Raw genomic sequence first — 24,276 nt, 5'->3', positions numbered from 1 at the left:
TTATCCGGGTTTATCCGAGTGTGTTACCTCCCTGAACTTTAAGTCTTCATCCCTCAGGTGTTGCTTTTCTTGTGATAGCTTCATCATCTCTCCCTGAATTCTTTTACACTCGTGCATGAGTTTCCTTGTTTCGGTCTCATTTGATGCGGTTTTGGCACGAGTCCATCTTTCTTAGATGCATTCAGTGGAACAGCTTTGCTAGGTTCCAGAAAATTCGGAATTTCAAAAACACATCTAATTTAGAATCCATTAATTCATCCGGTTTTGCCTCTTTTCACAGTTTCCATATCTAAAGAGTTTGGTGATCAAAAATGCTCTGCACCATAAACTTTTTTTACTCTTTTCATTGGGATCATAGTCAAAGGGCTTCATCATTGAAAACAGTCATCGTGGACCCTGGTTCGATGATCCCACTGTTGGGCTGCACACTGACCACCGAGGTGCCCTAGACTTCACTTTGAAACACACCTTCCTGCCTGACGGATTTCGCAGTTTAAACTTTGTAATGAATACATCTGTGTTGCTGGGCAGGACGACCATGCCTCTGGGCAGTGTAGGACATGGCCAGCTCAGGGCGCCTTGGCCTCCACGCTTGTCGCCCTGTCGCGACTCAGGTGGCTGGCGATGGGTCCGCCAGTTGTAATCTCCTGAAGTGGTACAGTACTATTCTTATAAGATACAACAGAAAATAATGAAACAATCAGTGCATTTAAAATAAATATAACTAAAATATTTGATTTACTGATGTATTTTTATATGATCTGTTGATTTGCAGGGAATTTGAGATATGCAAAATTTTTTTTTGAACCTTCAAACAGGGTTTGGAATTTCTTTTAGATAATCTTTTCATTTGTTTATGCTAACGAGTACAACATTTCTGTCTTTATATTAATAAATGTAGATTCTTCTAAGATGAACACATTATGAACATAAAATTATCATTGTATCCTTAATATTATTTTCAGGTGTTCAGACATTAAATACCTGTGGCTACCTATAATGCATTTGTAACTTCAATAGATGTTTTATTATTCCAGTTAAATGCTTTTATTTTCTCAACAATTGAAATTTCAATGTTTAATTAAATATGCATGGTGTCTATTTAAATGTTTAACTAAATTTTGAATTTTATTTATTTTTGTTATTTAGTTGGCTTTATATTTGTTTTTGTAGTAATGGGGTTTGAACCTAGGAGCATTCTACCCCTAAGGAATATCCTACCCCTTTTTATTTTATTTTGAGGAAAGGTCTTGCTGAATTACCCAAACTGGCCTGGAACTTGTGATCTTCCTGCCTCAGTCTTCTTTGTCTCTTAGATGCCACTATGCCACCATGCCTGATTCAAATTATGAATTTTAAACACATTTACTGAATAAAAATAGATAATTAAGAACTATTGTCTGGTGCAGTGGCACCAGTCTGTAATCCTAGCCACTGGGGAGGCTGAAGCAAGAGGAACTTGAGTTTAAAGCCAGCCTCAGCAACTTATTCAGGCCCTAAGCAACTCAGCAAGACTCTATCTCTAAATTAAATATAAAAAGGACTGGGGACTTGACTCTATGGTTAGGTGCCCCTGAGTTCAATCCCTGGTACAAACAACAACAACAACAACAACAACAACAAAACTCTTAACTAAAATCCAGGTCATGCCAATTTATACTTGTATGTTTCAGGTATTTTGAAACTTTTCTGAAATTCAGTTTCTTATTAGTAAATTCAGGAATGTTCTGAAATTTAAGTAAGATAAAAGTTAAAATGACATCCCGTAAATAATAGATGTGACTATTCTGAGAATAGCATTTTTAAAGTGAGGAAGAAAATATACCTGAGTGTAAATGAGGCCTGCCTGTAACTCTAGTCACTTAGAAATCTGAGGCAGGAGGATCCCAAGTTTAGCCTGAATAATTTAGCAACACCTTCTCCCAAAATAAAATAGAAAGATCTGGGGAAGCAGTTCAGGGGTAGAGCACTTACTTTACACACAGAATTTAATTTTAAAATAAACATCTAGTTTAATACTGATGGGTCATAATAGCAGAATAAAGTCAGAAAGCCTTTCTCAGGCAAAAGATCATATGGTCCCAAATTATTAAATTTACATCCCCTAGGAGATTTTATGCATATATGTGTAGTACTTAAGAAAGACCATATACATATACATCAAGGAGCTTGATAACAATTTAATGTAGTCAAGTTAAAGCCTTAGCACATCAGTGAAAATTTAAAATAATCTGATATCACAGGCTACACAAAATTTTTACTATAAATTTTAAAATGATATTCCTACAATGAATTTCATAAAATTATTGAGAGTCTTCTACAAATTTTGGGAGTAATATGATTTTCTTTAAAAATAAACATCAAAAGGTTTATTTATCCTCTGAAATTATCTTATTTTTCTTCTTGTTCAATAATTTATTTCCTATAATCCTATATATTCATTTTGGTTTTTTTCTGAACTTTTTGTCACTTTATTTTTAAAGCATGCTGTTGTTAATAGCTAGTATACCTTTGTCTCTTCTTTAACAAATTTGCAACCTAGTCATGAATATTTCCAAAGTTGAAGTGGTATCAGCATTTTCATAATATGACTGTTCTTCAGAGGTTTATAATTCAACTCTACAAAGTCACACTGGTGTCATTCTGGTTTATGAGATCAGAACCTGAGGCAAATTTGTTTTACCAACTTTTAAAGAAATAAGTGTAGCTATTATCCTAAGTGATACACATATGCATCAAACACTGATGAAATTTATCCTCCCAAAATAATAATAACCATTATTATTATTAGATTCAATTTACTTTGTTGTGTTTTTTTTTTTAATTTTCATGCATCTCACACAGGTTTTAGAAGAAAAATTCTAAGAGAAAGAAGGCAACAAATGATGGCTTTCATCCAAGAAGCTAATGCTAACATATGTAACCATAAAATAAATAGCCTTCATTGCAGGTGGTTTACCCTAGAACACCAAACCCAATTTGTCTATATTTTATATAGACAACCATGTAAAATATGCTGAGTCTCCTTTTAGACAAATAAGCTGTCATATCAGTAATCTTTAAAACCATTTTTAAATGCTGTTAAACATCCCAGAAATATTTTTATTTTATGTGTTATAATAATTAGCAAAGAATACAATGAATATAGCATTGCATGACATTATATTAATGACAAAAGAATATGTATTATGTATGATTCTACAAATAGTTATCCCTATTGACACAGTCAAATAGAAATGAATTTATGTCATGGTTGGATCCATGAATTAAGGATTTGACAAAGAGAACTCAGGCATTTCATCTCAAAATACCACTTTTGATACTCAGAGAGGCTGTAAGCAACTATTATCAACTGTTTTTTCTTACAAAGTTTTTGGTAAAGTAATAGGAAAAAATAAAAGTAAATAAAAGAAAGGACATAAATAAAATAATAATAATTAATAATAATAATAAATACATAAGTAGTATATAAAATGAGAGAATACTAAACAAGAAAAAGAGGGTTTCATTGCAACAGAAGTGATGACTGTTATTCTGGAGAAAATGGAGAAAGTCAATCATACAGAAAAATATTATTAAATAATCATTATATTTATTAGTAAGTGGAAGTCAGATATGACAACATAAGCTAAAATTACAATAAAATCTCATCACCCTAATAACATACTGAACTTTTCCTTTGAGGTGTGTGTGGATTCATTCTTTAAATGAGATATATAATGATACAATTTTTTTTGTTCTTTTTGCAGTCTTATTTTTAAAATTTCTGGTGTTTACATGATAATAATAATGAAAATCATAGTCTTAATCATAACCAAAACTTACAGAGGGCTTACTGTGTGCTTGAAATTTATTTCATCTTCACAACTTTCAAGTATTATTATTAGCTTCACTTTTTTCATAGGAGCAAACAGTTAGCAGATATAAGTAACTGGTATATGGTCTCATGGTTATGTGATAGTAAAGCTAGGATTACAATTCAGTCAATATAAATATGCGATGTATTCTTTGCTACATTAGATGTTTATATTTTAATGTTTTATTTGCTAAGTTTTTGCAAAAGTCCATTTCTCTACTCTTAGAATAAATATTTCCTGTCATTCTTTTTAAGAAATATCATTTCTTTGAACATCATTACTTATATGTGTTTTTGTTATACCATTTCCATAGAATTGGTGATTGGAAATAGTATTACTGAGACAAAAAATATAAATTATTCTAAACATAATTGTGTTTTTTTTAGTGATTGTTACTATTAATCTGTAGTCTTGTCAACATATAATTAGGTACATATATATATACAAATACACAAAGGTGCATACATTTCTAATTTTCTTCTATAAAGTGGGCTCCACTTAATTCTTCAGTCATTGTTGGAATTAAGCTATATTTTTAAAATAAATTTATTTCCTTAAATTGTTTATAACCTCTCCATAAAGTTTTCATTGTTGTTGTTGTTGTTGTTTTTTGTACTGGGTACTCAACCAATGACCCACATTTCCAGCCCTATTTTGTATTTTATTTAGAGACAGGGTCAGGGTCTTATTGAGTTGCTAGCACCTCACCATTGCTGAGGCTGGCTTTGAACTCACAAGACTCCTGCCTCAGCCTCCCATACCACTGGGATTATAGATGTGAGCCACCATGCCTGACTTCCATAGAGTTTTATAAATTATGTTATCTTTAGAAAATTAGTTGTCTTTGTTGTAAAATTTACTAGATATAGTGAGAGAAGTATATTCTTCAAGAAATAAGGTAATACAAAAAACCATTAGAAATTCAGTTTGGCTTGAACTTCATTGACTAAGGTGTATCTGAAAGAAGCTGTCTTTAGAAGATGTGTTCAGGAGTGATCATGACAGCTGGATCATGAATGTCTTCATCATGTGCCAGTACTTTGGGACCTTTGAATAAACTGATAATATGTTACACCTCACTGATATCTTCTGGGGACACTGGTGAAGCGAAGTGGTTATATATGAGAACTGAACTTGTTTCCATTCTGCATCCATAGGTCAAAACTGAGGGTTTGTGAACTTGAGTGGACAGTGCTCAATGCAGTTTTGCTCTTTTTGATATCCCATGGAGACTCAGTGTTTCCTTCAATTTAAATATTGAGGTAATAAACAACTGTCATAGTCCTTATAACTGTGGCTTTATCACTAATGAAATACCAGTTATATTTATTTCACTTATAATTATAGAAAATACTTTAAAATGCTTTCTATACTCACATAGTAATTGTTAGGACCACCAAAACCATAAGCCTTGTTTTTTAAACAGATAATACATATGCATATGTATTTGTTATTACATAACAGTGATTTTAATTTTTACAAGTTTATTTCATATAAATCCATCTTCTTTGCATCCTTAGTATTTCATTTTATGGATTTAAAATCATTTTTGAGAGGGTGTCAGATCCTAAAGTTTAGGGGTCCCCTGAGATGGTGTTGGATTTAAATGATACTAGACAACAAGGACTGGCTATGATAGAAGTGTCTGGACAGTGAAGATAAAACACATCATAAAGAGGGCACAAAAGTTGATTATCTTCTTCATCCTACATCCAGTATGTTCAGTGGGAGGAATAGGCATTTGGGGTCTTAATTCACTTCTGACACACTAGGTCTAACCTTATTTCATACTTAGCTTCCAAATTCCAGGAATGTGACTTGCACTGATTTTTTTTATAGAAATCAAATGATCGCTTACAATATCATGGACATCAGTGAATGCCTTCTGAACAATGAGATGGTGAATCTTGATCCAGAATTAGATATTAATAAGACTATGTGTTCACCTTTCACTAACTTCGAAGCAATATAAGATTTTACTTTCCTGATATCAGATAGGAATTTCTTTAGTCCTAACTGTAACTTTTCTGGTATTTCTGTGTGAGGCAAGAAGTGTGAGTCACCACAAGTCCTGATGGGAATCCAATCTGTGTGTGCAATGTTATGGGCATGTCACCCCAAATCATTTATGGCAAGGCATTCTTTGACTTCAGACACTCATCAAGGTCATGCTGCTGTAAATGACCCTCAGTTTGGGAACTGAGAACAATCTTTTCATAGTAACTTTTCTCCGAATAATTTCTGTTAGCTTGAAGTTTCCTTAGATACCTGAGAAGCTAACCACCAATTTTCAAGGACAACAAATTAAATCAGGTATGAGTTCTGGCCAGAGAATGGGATGAATGAGAATTGATATCTCACAAAATTCTATGTACAAAATATGAATAGAGTATCCATTATGATGAACACTTATCAACAGAAGTTTGGAATGCTCAGGAGAAATATTACAGGAGAGGAAAATTGAAAATAACAGAAATACAGCAGGAATTATAATGATTGATTATAACACACTTTTCCTGCTCATTAGCATAGAAATGAGTATCACTTGAAAATTTGAAACAATAAGTTACAATGAAATTTTGTTGTATTTTAACAATCCAGTAAGAGTTTCTAATTTCTGACTTAATTGTATTTTGGCATTCTTTTTGAAGAGCAAGTTTCTCTCACATATTTCATTTTCTTATTTAGCAATAGAATTGATAGTGCAAATCTTTGATCTTTTATGGAGGCTATAATACTTTGATAATTTTAAAGTAATTTATTATACTCTATAATTATAAATGTTATTAGTCATAGGTAAGAAGACATGTTTTCTATTTCCCAGGAAACAACTGTGGGTTTTTTTGGTACCAGGGACCAACCCAAGGGTGCTTAACCACTGAAAAACATCCCCAACCCTTTTCATAATTTTTTAGAGGTAGGATGTGATTAAGTTACTTAGGGTCGAGTTTTGTGCAGGGTGAGAGATAGGGGTTTAATTTCATTCTGTTGCATATGGTTTTCCAGTTTTCCCAGCACCATTTGTTGAAGAGGCTATCTTTTCTCCATTGCATATTTTTGGAACCTTTGTCTAGTATGAGAAAATTGTATTTATTTGGGTTTGTGTCCATGTCCTCTCTTCTGTACCATTGATCTACCTGTCTATTTTGGTACCAATACCATGCCGTTTTTGTTACTATTGCTTTGTAATAGAGTTGAAGGTCTGGTATTGCAATACCCCCTGCTTCACTCTTTCTACTGAGGATTGCTTTAGCTATTCTGGGTTTTTTATTCTTCCAGATGAATTTCATAATTGTTTGCTCTATTTCTGTAAGGTACATCATTGGAATTTTAATTGGAATTGCAATGAATCTGTATAGCACTTTAGGTAGTATGGCCATTTTGACAATATGAATTCTGCCTATCCAAGAACATGGGAGATCTTTCCATCGTCTAAGGTTTTGTTTAATTTCTTTCTTTAGTGTTCTGTAGTTCTCATTGTAGAGGTCTTTCACCTCTTTTGTGAGCTCAGCTCAAAATGGATCAAGGACCTCAGAATCAGACCACAGACCCTGCATATTATAGAAGAAAAAGTAGGTCCAAATCTTCAACTTGTTGGCTTAGGATCAGACCTCCTTAACAGGACTCCCATAGCACAAGAAATAAAAGCAAGAATCAACAACTGGGATAGATTCAAACTAAAAAGATTTCTCTCAGCAAAGGAAACTGTAAGTAATGTGAAGAGAGAGCCTACAGAGTGGGAGAATATCTTTGCCACTCATACTTCAGATAGAGTGCTAATTTCCAGAACTCAAAAAACTCTACACCAAGAATACAAATAATCCAATCAACCAATGGGCTAAGGAAATGAACAGACACTTCACAGAAGAAGATGTACAAAAAATCAACAGATATATGAAAAATGTTCAACATCTCTAGTAATAAGAGAAATGCAAATCAAAACTACCCTAAGATTCCATCTCACCCCAATTAGAATGGCGATTATCAAGAACACAAGCAACAATAGGTGTTGGCGAGGATGTGGGGAAAAGGTACTCTCATACATTGCTGGTGGGGCTGCAAATTAGTGCAGCCACTCTGGAAAGCAGTATAGAGATTCCTCAGAAAGTTTGGAATGGAGCCACCATTTGACCCAGCTATCCCACTCCTTGGCCTATACCCAAAGGACTTAAAATCAGCATACTACAGAGATACAGCCACATCAATGTTCATTGCTGCTCAATTCACCATAGCCAGATTGTGGAACCAACCTAGATGCTCTTCAGTTGATGAATGGATAAAGAAACTGGCATATATATGCAATGGAATATTACTCAGCCATGAAGAATGATAAAAATTATGGCATTTGCAGGCAAATAGATGAAATTGGAGAATATCATGCTAAGTGAGATAAGCCAATCTCAAAAAACTAAAGGACGAATGATCTCGCTGATAAGCGGATGAGGACATATAATGGGGGGTGGGAGGGTTTAGTGTTAGGGTTAGGTTTAGGGTTAGGGATAAGGAGGGTGGTAAGAATGAAGGAAGGAAGGACTGCATAGAGGTAAAAGAGGGGTGGGAGGGGTGGGGCAGAAGGGAAAAAAATAACAGAATGAATCAAACAACATTACCCTATGTAAATTTATGATTACACAAATGGTATGCCTTGACTCCATGTACAAATAGAAAACAACATTTATCCCATTTGTTTACAATAAAAAAAAGAATACAAACTAAAAAAATGTTACTTAGGGTCTCACTAAATAGCTGAGACTGATATTGAACTCAAAGTCCTCCTGCCTTAGCCTCCTGAGCCACTGGGATTACAGTCATATGCCACCATATCCAGCTCCAGGAAAAGACCTTATACTATGCAATAAAAATTAGGCCAAAAAATGTAGGGAAATAGAAATTAACTCAGGCACTATTACTTTATTGTGGTCAACAGCCCTCATTCAAATCCAGTGTTTTCTATCCTCAAGAAATTCTAAGATAATATACAAGCAAGATATAAACATGCATAATTTTACACTAAAATATATAAATAAAGCAAAATACATCCAAGTACACACAAGTAAAGAATAGAAGAGACCTAAAATCCTTCTTTATTGGACTGACTTAATTTTGAAATCTGCCAATCATACATCAATTTTTAACATGTTTTTAGATGACACATTAAATTTATTGGGTGAAACTGAGATACCATATATTATGCTTTGTTGACTTTTAAACATTAATCTCAATTATGGAGCTTTATTCTGTTTTTCTTTCAACATAAAAATATTTGTGTTTTCCTTGGCAACACTAATAAGCTCAGTACCTATAAAGTCTGGTGAATATGGTCCCTGCTCAGAAGGAGGGCTTGCCTGGTCATACAGTATCTTTAGAGCCAGATTTTGAGAATTTAGGATCCCATGGAGTTTCCAGTAGGTACAGGGATACTTCAGGGAGGTAAAAAGCAGAACAAAAAGCAACATGGATTAAAAAAAGTTTTAATGGAGGGTAAATATTTTGGCCACAACCTAATATTTATAAACCTGTAGAGTCTACAGTTATTTGAAACTCTGTTAAAAATCTCAAAGCAAGAACAGTTAATTTGTAAAAATTGGGTTATTTTCTAGTTTTCAGATTAACAATAAAATACATTATGGTTCTTATCTTTTTCAACTGGCTACTACTGTTAACAGGTATTATTTGTGAAGCATTCTCACTTTCTAAATTTAATACACTTGAGGAATTAGTATTTCTGAGACATGAGAGCAATCTTACTTTTGTTACAAATTAAAATTAATTGTACACATTAAAATCATTGATAAAACATTAGAACTAAATTGTTCCTTTATGAAACTACTTTACATTTAGTGTCATTATGGTAATATTAGTTATAAAAACCACACCATTCCTTATCAAATCTGGATCTTCCTTCTTTCCCTATTATATTGTGCTGTGGGGGACTTCTCTGCTACATCCCATGTGGATGAAAAAAGGGTTAACTGTCGGAGGATGATGTTGGTTGTGTATCACTCAATTACCAAAAACTTATCTACTCAATAAACACACAAGAGCCAATATTCTTTTTAAAGGAGAGGGGGCATTGCAGGCTTGGATATATCAGCTTTTCCCTCTTACCACAATAACTCACCCAGCTCTCTTTTATTTATAATATACAGGTAAAGGGGTCTAGAACTGGGAGGAGTTTCTTCTGTGATGGACTGGATAGGGTGGAGTTAGGAGAGCCATTCTCTTAAGGGAAAAATTCCAGAAAAAGACAGGGAACCACTCCTATGCAGTGCCACATGCTTCTGCGAGTTCCTAGAAACCAGAGCTCTGGGTTCCATGGCTCAACCTAATCTGATTCTGCTCAATAAGAATGGCTTCCCACATTGTGCCAACAGTAATATGACATCAAAGATACATGTTAAACAGTGAGTTGTCAGGGACCTCATCTAATAGTGGAGAAAAACAGAGTAATATACCTCAAATTATGTTTTGTAAATTGTCACATATAAAAAAAAAAGAAAGGGAGATAGGGATGACTTTTTTGTTGTTGTTGCTTGCCTAGGATATTATTTTTCTTCTGAGAAGGTATCATGGACTCAACTGTGTGTGACAGGATATTGGCAATAGAATAACTTAACTTACATAGTTTAATTCACTTCAATATGCACACACCTCATATCTTTTTATGTATATAACTTCTATACAATCCAATTTCTTAGGGTTTCATATAATTAAAGTCCAGATGATTCAGCTTTTCTATGAGCATTTGAGGTATAGCTACCTCTGTTTTATTTTAGAAATTAATGAATATTTAGATTAAAGTGTATGGTTTACTCTGTATGTAGAGGTTTTTATACATTCCACCTGATCAACAGATATTCCAAATGAAACAGAAAAGCATTTACATGCAATTAGTAGCAAAAGTTTCTTTCACTCACTGAGTTATTCAGTTCACAACATTTCCATTTACTCTGAGGGAGGGAAAAGGAAAAGGATTTCATTATCTGAAAGAGCAGCTACACTTTTCATTTTGTTGAGCATAATTTAGATTTTTGTGAATCATGTTATATATTGCCTGTGATACAGAGTAAACAATCTGTCATCATTATGCATTTTCTTTTCTAAGCTTCACAATTAAAGAAACCTTTCTAATTATGTGCATTTCTGCAGTTTCTCAATAAATAATGAGACACTCGTAGTTAAGTAATTTTAGTCAATTTAACTTGGTTCTCACCACCTCAAACAGTGCATCCAAAGCTTCTTTGTTTTATAGTATATCTTATGGCTATTTATTTATGATTATGGTTTATGTATTTGTAGAGAAAGAAAAAGAGATTGGAAAAGAAACAAAAGAGAAAAATCCATTATTCTGTAGTAAACTCCATGAAAAATTTCATTATAATGACATACTGGTTATAAGTCATCTGTTTTAATTCTTCAATATTCCAAACTCTATGTTGAATGTTGATCAGTAGGCTCTGTCTTCTGGAATTCAACATGAGTGGATGCAAATTGAAAAAATTAGTGTAGACTAAAATAAACTTTTACCTGCTCCCAACTGAGAGATCTTTATTATTCACAATATGTGCTTTCTTAACACATAAATAAGAAACGTGTTGAGTATTTACATAGTTATATTTTCTACTCTGAATAGTAGCTCTTCAGAGTAGAATATATTTGTATCATGTTCCAGAAAATGGTTCTTATTGATCTTAATCAAACTTAGTTGTCCCTCTTTAGAGCTCTAGCCAGTGAAACATGAAAGATAAATGGCTGGAGACTTTTGAACCTTTCCCTTTCTCTTTACAAGGCAGCAAAAATGCTTTTTCTTTTCCTCTGAGTGTTTGCCAGATCCAACGTGAGGATGGCATAAAAATATGGGTGAGGACAAAACAAAGAGAAATACAGAAAACCAAGTAATAGTTTGGAGATTGGATTATATGCAGTCATTTACATGAGAAAAAAAAATTGCTCACTTTACCTTAAAGTTACATGTTTTATTTCTTCCAGTTTTAAGCTTCCTTGCCTTAAACAAAATCTTTAAATATGATTAATTCAGCCTTTTAAAGTAACATCTAAGAAAACTGAGTTATCCTCAATTATCCTTGTAAATATATAAAAGATGGGCATGTAATCCCAATGGCTCTGAGGCTGAGACAGGAGGACTGCAAGTTAGAAACCATCCTCAGCAACTTAGCAACACCCTCAGCAACTTAGGGAGACCCTGTCTCAAAATAAAATATAAACACGACTGAGGATGTGACACAGAGGTTAAGTATCCCTGGGTTCAATTTTCTGCACACACCCTACTCATCCCCCAAAATGGGTATTAGGTGGACAATAAGAATGTGTAAGGAGTTTCAGGAGCACATAAAGAAAAGTCCACTAGAATCATAAGCAATGCCTTATCTCCACTAACACTCTTTCAGAATGAAGCTAATTAAGATTTGAAAAGAAGTTTCAAAGAAAACTTCTCCTTTCTTTCTGGTCCCTTCCCATTGTTCTTATGTTCTTGAATTCTTAGTTTCACTCTTTTTCACATAAATACATATATACATATAATAGTGTGTGTGTGTGTGTGTTTGTCGCTGTGTGTGTGTGTGTATTCTCAAGGACAAATAAGATCAATTTTATTATATTTTAGAGAGTAAGCACAACTTTCTGAGGAAAAGCATGGAATATATAAAAATGTATACAATAGCAGTTTTAACTCTGGTTAGTAAACCAAAGAGCAGAGGGTACCCAAGTGAGATAAGAACAGAAATGTTATCTATTTAGTTGGAAAATTATTATAAATTTAGTAAAAATTTAAAAGTGACATGTTGTGTTTAAATTGAGGATGACCAGGGTGGGTTTGTAGTTTAGCAGTTGAGAGCTTGCCTAGCACATGTGAGGCACTGGATTTGATCCTCAGCACCACAGAAAAATACATAAATAAAATAAAGGTATAAAAAGGTATTCTTTTATAAAAAATAAATCAAGGAGGACAAAACTTTTATCATACTTCCAATTTTACTTTTTGAAAAAAGAACCTAATCTTTTTCATGAAATATTGAGATATATGCAATATCTGAAACTCACCAATTTTAATTATTCACACCATACATTGCACATTGCTCTTATTTGTGTAATTATTTAAATTTTATTGTTTATAAATTATACCCAATAATATTATTTAGCAATTAAATTCAACCATCTTAAAATTTAACTAGAACCTTTTAAAATAAGAATAATAGCTTTTAATGATTGAACACCTCCTATGTAATATCCCAAGAGATTTAACCTTGAGTATCTTTTATGCATCATATGTAACATTATGCCAGATGTGATTCCCTTACAGATGTCTTATCAGGGGTGAGTGTATGCACACACATGTTTTGGAAATGTTGGGTAGAACATTGTTCAGTGCTAGAGCATCCTGAATGTACTGAACCCTGGTTGTCTCTAGAGGCTTTATGACCTTGGACAAATGTGAAAACCACCTTGTGTTTTAGCATCCTCACCTGAGAAATAAGAATGGCAATAACATCTCTCATGTTGGCTTACTGAAAATGTGAAAGGATTAATACATCAGTACATGTGCTTAGACACATCTTGGCAAAAGAAACAAAATGTTCAATAGTGCTATTAATTTACTTTTTTATTTTCATTGGTGTTGTAACTTGGTTAAAAATAAAAGAATATTGTTTAGAAAAAAACCACAAAATTCCTACATGCAATTGTTCTCTCTGTGTAATTCTGTTTTCCACTCCTCAAATATCTAGTCCATAATATATTCCTGATGCCAGTAGCATTATCACTTCTACCACTTGATGTACTCTCTGCTTTTATAGTAAAGTAATTTTATTCACCTTACTGGCTCTACTTAACCTGGTTACTTCTATTGTGACTAATGTCTCTCCATGAACATATGGAATCCACCCCATGTAGATATATTCATTGTTTCATATTATTCATATGTTATTACTATCTGAGTAAGTTATACCATGTTCAAAATAATACAAAACTAATCCTGGAGAGCAGAGTGGAATCTTGGAAGGTCTTCATCTTAGATCGGAACTAGGCAGTGATTTAGCTGATGTAATGTGAAACTCCAGGGAACAGTTCCTTATCATTTACCTTAAATGACATTCAACTTACAGAATACTATGAGATTATTATACATCTCCTGATGGCATGAATAATTTATATTTTTATATTAAGTCAAAAGTAAAAATATACCAAAATGTTCCATAGTAATAATTTAAAATAAAAAACTGTGACATATGAATGTCTTGAACAAGTTTCAGACCAATTCTAATTTTCATTTGAAAAAAACAAATCACCATCATCAGAATATAGACATTTCCTGGAAGTATATTTCAAATTATAAAAATTTTATTGGTTCTACTTATTTTAGTATGGGTAATTACATACATATTACTATTTGTAAAGTAGCTTTTTAATTCTGTGTCATCTGACAATTTAAATAAAGGTGTCTTCTAAATTAAGGACAACTGTAGGAAGGTTTGGGAATCTGAAACCTACTTATTATTTAAGTGTCTTTTATCCTCTCTGTATTCCCCCGGAATCCTTAACCTGGTTTCTTGTACTGTGGCTAAAGTTTCTCATAGATTATTTAAATAAAGATATTCAACAACCTGGTATTCTTAACATAGAAACTATTGATAAGTAGCCTCTTTCCGTTGGACATACATCTTTCCATTCCTTTTGTTAAAGGTAAAAGGACTGTCACAAGTTGACACAAAATATTTTTATGTACTGATATATTTTTTAAAATTTTGTTTCATGTTCACTTATTTTCCATTTACCATATACATAATAGGTTCTTTGTACTGGGACTTTTAAAAATATTTGTCTTTATCTTGGAATTCAAGACCATATTAGAAGTTTGAGATAAAACTTGCTATGTTTATAATAAAGATGTTGGTATGTTATTTCTCTCAATAGTTTCTTTGATCCAAAGGCAAATTTGGTGTTTAATAGTATTTGGAAAGTAACCAGAAAAATTTAAAAAGCTAATTATGATACCAGGTAACTGCTTCCTTCCTCCTCTATTACTATTCAAGTTGGTCATGAAACCTGAACAAAATATTATACTAGAAAAAGAACTGAGATATAAGCTCACATGAAGAGTAGGCTAGTATATATATATATACTTCCTGGAAGTATATATATATACTATATATATATAGTATATATATATATATATATATCCTTACTGAAAGTACATAGATATATTAAATAAAATATAGCATGTAAATTTAAATATGCACCAAAATTTAAAAAGACATAATTGTACCCTGACAGTAGAAAGAAATAGAAAGATGAATGCCAGCCTATGTATCTATAGTAACTGGATATTTGGTTCTGAAACATCCATGCTAAAAATTATCCAAGCTAGAAAATTTGAAGTATCTCCATACCCAGTAATAATACTATAGAACTGGATTTCAAATTTTCAATGAATTTAAGTGACTGAAAATGATACACTATTTTAGATCCTGTGTACTCTACTCTCCCACTTTTCAATATTTAATTTTCTAAAATGGTTTATCTTAAAATTTAAAATAAAATATATCCTTATTTTTAATTGATTAGATATCACTGTCTTGGACAGGATTGTTTCCATTCCCTTACACTCCATATTCATAAGTTGAATCCCTGAATATCTGTATCTCAGAATACATCACATCTGAAGATAGAAACTTTAAGAGCAGAATTATGTAAAAATGGGTCTCATAGGAATGTTCTATTTTTATCTGACTGATGTCCTTCAAAGAGAAGTTTAGGACACAAAGACACTCGGGATGGACCAGTACAGAGGAGGAACCATGTGAGAACCAGGTATAAGGCAGTCACCTGTAAGCTTAGGAGAAAAAAACAAATTTGTCAACCCCTTATTCTAGGCTTTCCAGCATCAAGAAAAATAAAAAAATAAATTTCTGTTTTGTAATCCAGAACATTGTTATACAGCCCTGGCACACTAGTTCAAATATCTATGTGAAATAAGAGAAAGATACATAATAAAACCATGTCATTAAAAGTCAGTACCTGACTTTCAAATTTATTTTTGGTGTTTCAATGCATTTTCAATTTGTAATTTTCTTGAATATGCTATATTTATATTTAAACAAAGTCAAATATCTTTTTTTGCATGTAGGGTTTGTGCTTTTGGCTCTTTTGAAGAATTATTTCCAATTCCATAGCTATACACAGAACAATATATATTTTATGTGAATTAGTGTGTTTTTGGCTTTGAGAAAATCTTTGTCTTAACTGAAAATCTTTAATAAAAATTTGAATCACACCCTCAAATTGACAAGGAAAAGCTTTCCATATATATATATATATATATATATATATATATATACACACACACACACATAAACACATATACACACACATATATGCATATACATATATGCATATGTTTTATGTATATACATACATACATAAATACACATACAAACCTATGTGTATATTATATCCTTACCATTAACTTCCTAGTTTACATTCATATTTCCAGGATTATTTTATATTATATTTTTCTTTGTTCTTTTTAGATATACATGACAGTAAAACTTACTGTAATTAGGATTCCATTTTTTGTGGTTGTATATGATGTGAAGTTTCACAAGTGGTGTATACATATATGAACATGAGAACGTTATATCAGATTAACAGGGTTTTTATAGACTTCAGAGTATTTTCAAAGGTCTCACATCATAAGAACAAATCAAGAAGTAAATGGAAACAATGGCTATTCTGATCATTTATAAGGGTTAAAATGCAAATAACACCATTTATATCTGTGGAATTTTGTATATATCATCAATTAATTCTTTTCACAACTTTAATCACTTTGATTTTTTCTAATGATTGCTGGAGACTCTTAATATCTTATCTCTACATTTACTAACCAAGAAAAAAGCAAAGTTATCATAATGCATCACATTGCCATGGTTTTTATGAAGCAGGTGTAAAGATTGTTTGACTGACTTGCTTTCTCTTACTGTACTTAATCATGCATCTTCTTTCCCCCCTGAAATTGGATCCTAAAATATGAGGAAATACAATTATATTAAGGAGAAACATATCTTCTTTTTTTAAATTAATAGGACTATTATATAATAATTTTGCAATGTAATCATTTTATAATAACAGGTACTGGGTTATACATATTATATGTATTATTTTAGTTATTCCTAGTCGTAATAGTGATTATAATAGTAATATAGAGAAATTACAAAGACATTTTAATGTTCTAATTATTGCTAAATATGTCTTATGTGTTCTAAAGTAAATAATTTGGGATTTAGATAAGGGTATTTTTTTCATGATGGAAAAAGCTAAAAAATCCTTTTGAACATCTTAAGGTAATTTTGAGAATATTAAAGTATAACAAGTAAAAGTAGCAGTATTTATCATTCAATTTCAACAATGTTCAACAATATTGACTGGATACTTTTGGTGTATAAATCTTTTCACCAAGTGCTCCTCACAGGAGGAGGAACCAGAGTGTGTGTGTGCCAGGAGGCAGGAAAAAATAAGAGGGCTTGTAAAAGCAAAAGAAGAGGGGGAGATTGAGAAGAGTAGATAAAAAAATAAAGGTGAATGAGAAAAAAGTAGGAAAAGCAAGATGAAAAATAAAATTAATGGAAGAAAGCACATTTAATGGTTAAGTGAAGAAAAAATAAATTATTAAGTTTTCAAATTTATTATGGAGGCTGAAATAGCATGCATTGGGAAAGAGGTTATATTATAAGGCCATGGGACAATACCACTAATACATCAATTAATCTTCACTCAAAATAGCAGAGGAAATGAGGACTGATTTTTTTAGAGGATAAGACTACGTGAATATTAATGAAGAAAATTTGGTACATCTTGTGCCTATCATATGTATTATTTGAAATTTTTAAAAGCAGTTGTTTTCAAAAAACACACTTGGGTTATGGTTAACAGAGTAATATATTTCTCCAAAACATAAAAAGTGAAGCTTTGTAAACTGAGTACCTTTGTCCTGTTTCTAGCTCACCCTCAGTATATCAAGCATATGAGTGTATACATTATTGGAGAACTAGATGTGTATCTTCTCAGTAGTTTAATAACATGATTTTTTGTAAGTAATTGATTTATTCAGCACAGCTTAGGAAAATATATACTTAGCTTCACTTCCTTATATAAAATTGAAAAATCTATAATTACTTCACAGTATTATGAGAATTAAAAATAAATCAGGTTAGTTCTTTGTTGAACACTTAGGTTATGTTAGTTGAATATCTGCAACATAATTGAATAAGTATTATATAGAATTATAAAAACTTTAGATCAAAATTAATCAGATAAAATTAAAAATTTTATTTACACAAAAATTTGATGCATATTGATCAGATATTATGTGATAATTCATTATAAAATATTGTGCACTCTTCAAAAGATACTAAGCATTTCTTTGTGGTGGAAACATTCAAAATTCCTTTTTTCAGGTCTCTTAAAGTACATGGCACATTATTTTCATCTATACTCACCAACACTAGACAAAACAAATCACTTGCATCCAAATTCTGTAGTTTCATATTTGAAAGCACTACTGAAAAAAGCTTTATTTTTTAGTCAGGACCCAAAGTCCTGGGAGGTGTCATTATAGAAATTTTAGCCCTGTTTTTGTAAAAAAGAAAAGGGTTTGTGGCTTAACTCTGACCATAGAAACCTCTTATTGATCCATGGGAGCATGGGCCAGAAGGAAAGGCAGGGACAATCTCAGGTCATTATTATTTAAGAAGAATGTTGGATTAATTTAAACCTCAACACTCCAGCATTTTGCAATAACAAAAGATTCATTTATGACCCACTTTCCTTCCTCCTGGCCATTCTCTAAGAAAAATACTTAACCAGTTGATATCTTACCAGAATGACAGGCCAAGATACCATGTCTGTAATGGAGGCTGAGGCAGGAGGATGGCCAGTTTGAAGCCACCTCAGCTAATTAGCCAGAATCTGTATCTAAGTAAAAGTAAAAAATAAGATTGGGGATATGACTCAAATTTTAAGCATCCCTGTGTTCAGTATCAAAAAAAAAAAAAAGGAAAGAAAAGAAAATTAATCAAATTATCAGTCCTCCAGATGGTAATGATTTCAGCAATTCTGATCAGGATCCATGACACTGAGTTTAGCTTCCAGAAAGTCACTACACTTGAACACCCCAATATTTCCTCCTGCACAAATACCTCCTGCCCTGGTTTTGATTCTTCTCCATGAAATGCCTAAGTGTGCTAACAATGCTCCTGTGAAATGAGGCAAACCCTTGACAGTTACAAAATTCAAAGTGGAAAAGACTTGCATCCAGCAAATTTGGATTCAAAGGCCTGGAGATTCCAGGACCCAGTAGGGAACTGCACTTGCTTTTTCTCCCGTGAGTCCTTTTGGGTCTTGGGTTCCAAGGGTCTCACTTAGGGACTGCTCTGACATCCTGACTGCTCACTGGGTAACTCTTGATGTCACAGACAGGAGGACCAACAACACTCTGATTTCACTATACTTGGGTGAGTGGAGAAACTTCAGGTCCAGGCCAACACAGAGGAAGTTTTAAGAAATGTCAAGCTCAGCTGTGCTGGGCCTCAGGACCATGTTCTTGGCAACCTGACCACAACTTTTTCATCCACTGGAAGAGGAGCTCTTTTCTGTTGCTGCAAGTGGTCATGTGGGCTATGTGTGATTCCACACCTTCCAGGGCCTTGGACCCTGCTGAAGCCCACTGGGCAGCACCTCCTGCCAGGGTCTGGAAGATTCATCAACTAGGGGTAACTGCACCAGGTGCACTGGGCACCATAACACCCCCACCTGGCATCTTGTCTCTGCAGGTCCAGTGGATCCAGGAGAGCCTGTAGGTAGTGGGAGGGCATGAGGAGCACCTATCTTGGATACCAGACTCAACCAAGGTGCCCTCCCACCTCTCTCCAGCAGGCCCAGGCTCACTGATACTTTGTCCAATCTGAAAATGGCCCAGTGCTCCACCAGTGATGAGGAATGGCAGCTCTTGACAACTGAAAGTAGTGGATCATGCAAGGCCGTTTGGTGGGTTATGGGAAGCTTGAACTTGAAAACTCACAACTTACTCTGGTAGGAAGTCAATATCCATAAAAACAGGAACCTCCCAAGAATGAATGCTAAGGAGATCTCTAGGTCAGTAAGGTGTCTTTTCTGAATTGAACTGGTCAAGGGTGAACACATCTTACACTGTGGAACCGGTAGGAGGCCTACTATTGCCCCCAGAACAACTAAGCAATGAAGACACACTCAAAAAATTGGAGAATCTTGATATCAAAATTCAAAGAAACAGCCCAAACATGAGCACATGGCCTGGGTTTTCTAGCTTCCATACCTAGGGAAGAGACTGCATACACAGGTACCAGTCCCTCCTAGTCAACCCTGCTGACGTCCTCAGCCAGATGCTGGGTGGCGCCCATGCTGTGTTTTCTTCGGATGTCCTCTCCAATGTTCTCAAAGGTCTTGGAGAAAGGCACACAGCCCATGATTCCAAAGCTGCCACCACCTGCGGATGCCGTCAGTCAGGAAACTTGCTCCCTAGCAGTTCCTCTTCTGTCCGGTCAGGCCCATGTTGGGCCGTGGAAGCTCTCTGACAGCTCTGGGATGGGGCCTGGGCGGAGGGATTCCTGCCATTACAAGAACTCCTAGCTGTCAATGTAACACCGCCCGCCCTCCTTAGAACAAGATAGACCCAAAGTTAGCTCACACCTTCACTGCTACAGGGGAGGACAGAGTGTCCTGTCCCAGGCCCAGAGAGCAAGACTGTGGCAATGCCATTTCCACTTGCTAGCTGGCTGTACACCTGCAGGACCAGTCCTGAACTGGCTCACTGGCTATCACCTGTTGTTTCCGTCTTCAGAGCCTCAGAGGTGGCTTGCCGCATCCCCCTCCGCTCCGACCCATCGCTCTGCTCCACACTTGATGATCCCTGGGTGCTCATTTTGGGACCAGTCCTAGGGCCCACCTTGCAAGAAAAGAAGGTCCCCCTGAGGAGGCCCATGCAGTATGTCCCTGTACCGGAAGTGCAAGTGCCACCAGCAAAACACCATGTGTGTCACCCTAGACCCCACCTACTCCGCGTTTCACAAGCTGCCCTCTACCACCTAGCCAGAGGCTGTTCAACCCTCCCGCCATCCCTGCGACATCCAGTGGACTTCAGCCCACCTGTGCAGTCATCCTGGTCACCTCTGAGGGGAGTGCACCGACCCAAGGAAAGGGATCTCTGCCATTGTCATAGTTGCGGACCCAACATCTACAATGCTTCCCAGATGATCAGGAAACCTCACTGGGTCTGCTGACAAAACAGCAGGATCTGAATCCACAGCCCCAGTGCCAGCGCTCCACAGTTCCCCCAGGACCCATGCACGCACCAGGCACTCAGTTCCAGCACCTATCCCTCCTGCATCTGGTGCGTGCACATAGACCTTGCTCGTGCCAGTATCCCTTCCTGACGCTACCCTGCCTCGTGCCCTGTGTTGACGGTTTTCTGCGCATGCTCAGGGTTCTCCACTCAAACGTTACAAAACTGCCGTTTCACCTGAAGCTGCTTTGGCAGTTGAAGAAGTACCCTTTGCGCTCGCCTCTGGAATTCCTGATCCTACTTCTTTAAATGCTGCTATGGGTATTTTCCAAGGCAAACTTTGTCCCTGACTCCTGCCCAGGGGTACACGGACCTGCCAGAAGCGTCCAGCAAGAAGCCCAATCATAGCACCCATCAACTTCCCTATTCTGGTAGGCCACTCTGGGCTACCCTGTCCCATGGGACCACTGGGCAGGTCTTCCTGCCTCCATCCAGCAACTGCGTAATGGTGGTTGTGAGAAGTTCCTACTAAGTGCTTGTCCAGGGTCCTGGGGACCCTTCATTCCTTTCTTGGAGATCTGGACATTACCTCCATCCTCCACATGCTTGGTCTCCTGAAGAAGATGATGCTGTCAGCTCATCTTTCACCGATTCTGCAGCCCAGACCACCGACTCAGCAAACAGATGCCTCCTATGGCACAGGAGTAGGAAGTCACTCCTTGTCAGTTTGTAGCATCATGGCCTACCCAAGAACCCTGCCCAGGGAAGACTATGCTCAGTGCTCCTAGAGACAGTGAGCAAGAATTGACTGAGCAAGTGAAAGACCCTGCAGATAAAGGACATCAAAGGGAGAGCCCTCATGTCACTGAAGTATCACAACCTGCCCTTAGGACCCTGGTGTCCCACAGTCACCTGTCTTCCTTTGTGCCCAGGCCTGGGACTCCTCAGGGAAACCTCCACACCCAGATTTCCCAAGACAGAGCTGAGATCTCCCAGGCCTCCTGTGTGAGCTCCTGATCCAAGAGAAATGCCATCAGCTGCTCCTATAGCTCCACTGGAGTTCTCCCAGCCCTGAAGAGGATGGCTCTAGACCCATCCACCTGAGAGCTACCCCTGGGATGCTCTTCATTCCCACCGATTTCTCTGCAGAAGGCCCAGCATGAGAAGGTGGCAGAAGGCAGGGCAGGACAGCCATTGCCAAGGAAGAAGTGCTCATCCACAGGAGACACTAATAGGCTAGGAAAATGAAAGTTTCCTTTGCTACCATGCCACTGAGGGGAACCTCTGAGGCTGCCACCACCTCCAGACCTGGCCTATCCAGCCACTGCTGAGGACCTAGACTAGGAGAAGGAGAAAGCTCTGCAGCACATCAACTACCTTCTGATGGGTGAGACCCAGGCTGTCTGGGACAACTGTACCATGCCCCCAAAAGCCCATGACTGGGGCCCCTTGCATGGGGAGGGGCCAAGCCTCTGGCATCACTGGGTCTCAGGCAGACCATTCCCCACCCCTGTACTGCAACCATGACAGCCTCTACCCCAATGTGGATGGGCTCTGCCCTCTCCTCCCAGAGAAACCCTACCACCTCCATCCTTAATGTCCCATTCTTCCCCAGTCTTCCAATTGCTGCTTTGGCCTTTCCTCCCACATCTTCTCCCAGCACAAAGGGAAGCTTGGGTTCAAAATCAGTGACACTCTTTTGGGTCAACCTCATGAAAACCATTATACCTTCACAGTACACCCCCATCTGGGTCCCCCATCTAGCTTGGGTAGGAGCTTCCTACCCTCTCACCAGGGCCCAAAGCCCAACAGTACACATAGGGCCTCACTTGTAGACAGCTCCAGCTGGCCAGCTCAAAGAATGTGGCAACAACCTGCACATGGAAAGCAGCCTCTCATCCCTGAAGCCACTATCCAAACAAACTCTGAGGTTCCTGAAAGAAAGAATCCCAGAGTCCCAAAATTTGCCAGCTGTCAGCAATTTGGACACATAGGTGCTCCAGGTCCAGGTTCAGCCCAAATCTCACCTTTGCCTGCAAGCCCCACCACCTTGGGCAGCCCAAACCACTTAACCCTTAGGGTTGACAAATAGAAATCCCTCCGTGGGTGCCCATGCCAGCATCCAGACTCATTCTCCAGGGAGGCAGGCCACAAGGCTCACTGGTACATCTAGTGCACCTGCCTCTGCCTTTATAGCTGCCACCCAGAGGCTAGGGCCTATGACCAGTCCCAAGAACAGGCAGCCCCAGTCAATATGGGACAACAAAGGTTCTTCCCCTTTGAGACTCCCAGTGTCAGTGGCCTCAAAGGGAAATGGGAGGACAGACTTGTTCCCAGGTCTGATATCTCCCATGGCAGTAATGACCATCTACACAAGAAGGACCCCCAAAACTAGAGAGCACCATGGGACAAGGTTGGGAAGAACAACAGTATTCCCAGCCACTACCATGATGCACAAGAAAGAAGAGACAAAGAGCAAACTAGGTCAAGCAAAAACACTGGTATAACTACCCTGAGTGTCATCCCCACAAGCCTGCCCACCCAGAAATTCCTAAGTTCACCTTAGGGAACCAGCACCACCCCCAGAAAGGCTACCTCTAGTTGCTTGTCACTCCCTGTGACTTCAATGGGATCTAGGAGCCCAGACTTGCTCCCAGATCTCATATCAGCCTTTGGGACCATGTGCATCTCCCCACAAAGAGGAGGGACAGTAAGCAACAGACAGCAACATGGGTCAAGCTTGAGACAGAACACCTACAGTGTCCCTAGGCAAAGCACCAAAATGGGGACCAAGGAATACAAGGCAAAATGCAAACTAGACAAGCAACCACTGGTGTTCCTACAGTTACTGCCATCCTCCAAAGGTTGCCCATGTAGAAACCCTTAAGCTCTCCTGGGGGTATCAGCACCACACCTAGAAAAGCCAACTCTACTTGCAGGTCTGTCCCTGTGTCATCAATTGAATCTGAGGACTCAGACTAGCTCCAGGATCTCATATTTGCCTTTGGGGCCATGTGCATCTCCTCTCAGAGAAGAGGAACAAGAAGCACAAGACAGCACTAAGGGGTCACCTGGGGCCTCAATACC

At 36.6% G+C, this 24,276-nt stretch overlaps 1 pseudogene; it reads right to left on the bottom strand.

The window, feature by feature from the left end:
* Positions 1-20,829, bottom strand: LOC124961191 (vesicle-associated membrane protein-associated protein A-like; annotated as a pseudogene).
* Between the last annotated feature and the right edge of the window lie 3,447 nt (positions 20,830-24,276).

This window comes from Sciurus carolinensis, chromosome 12, assembly GCF_902686445.1.
Source record: "Sciurus carolinensis chromosome 12, mSciCar1.2, whole genome shotgun sequence".
In the NCBI taxonomy this organism is placed as follows: Eukaryota; Metazoa; Chordata; class Mammalia; order Rodentia; family Sciuridae; genus Sciurus; species Sciurus carolinensis.
Note: the sequence above shows the minus strand (reverse complement) of the source record. Positions and strands in the feature narration are given on the sequence as shown.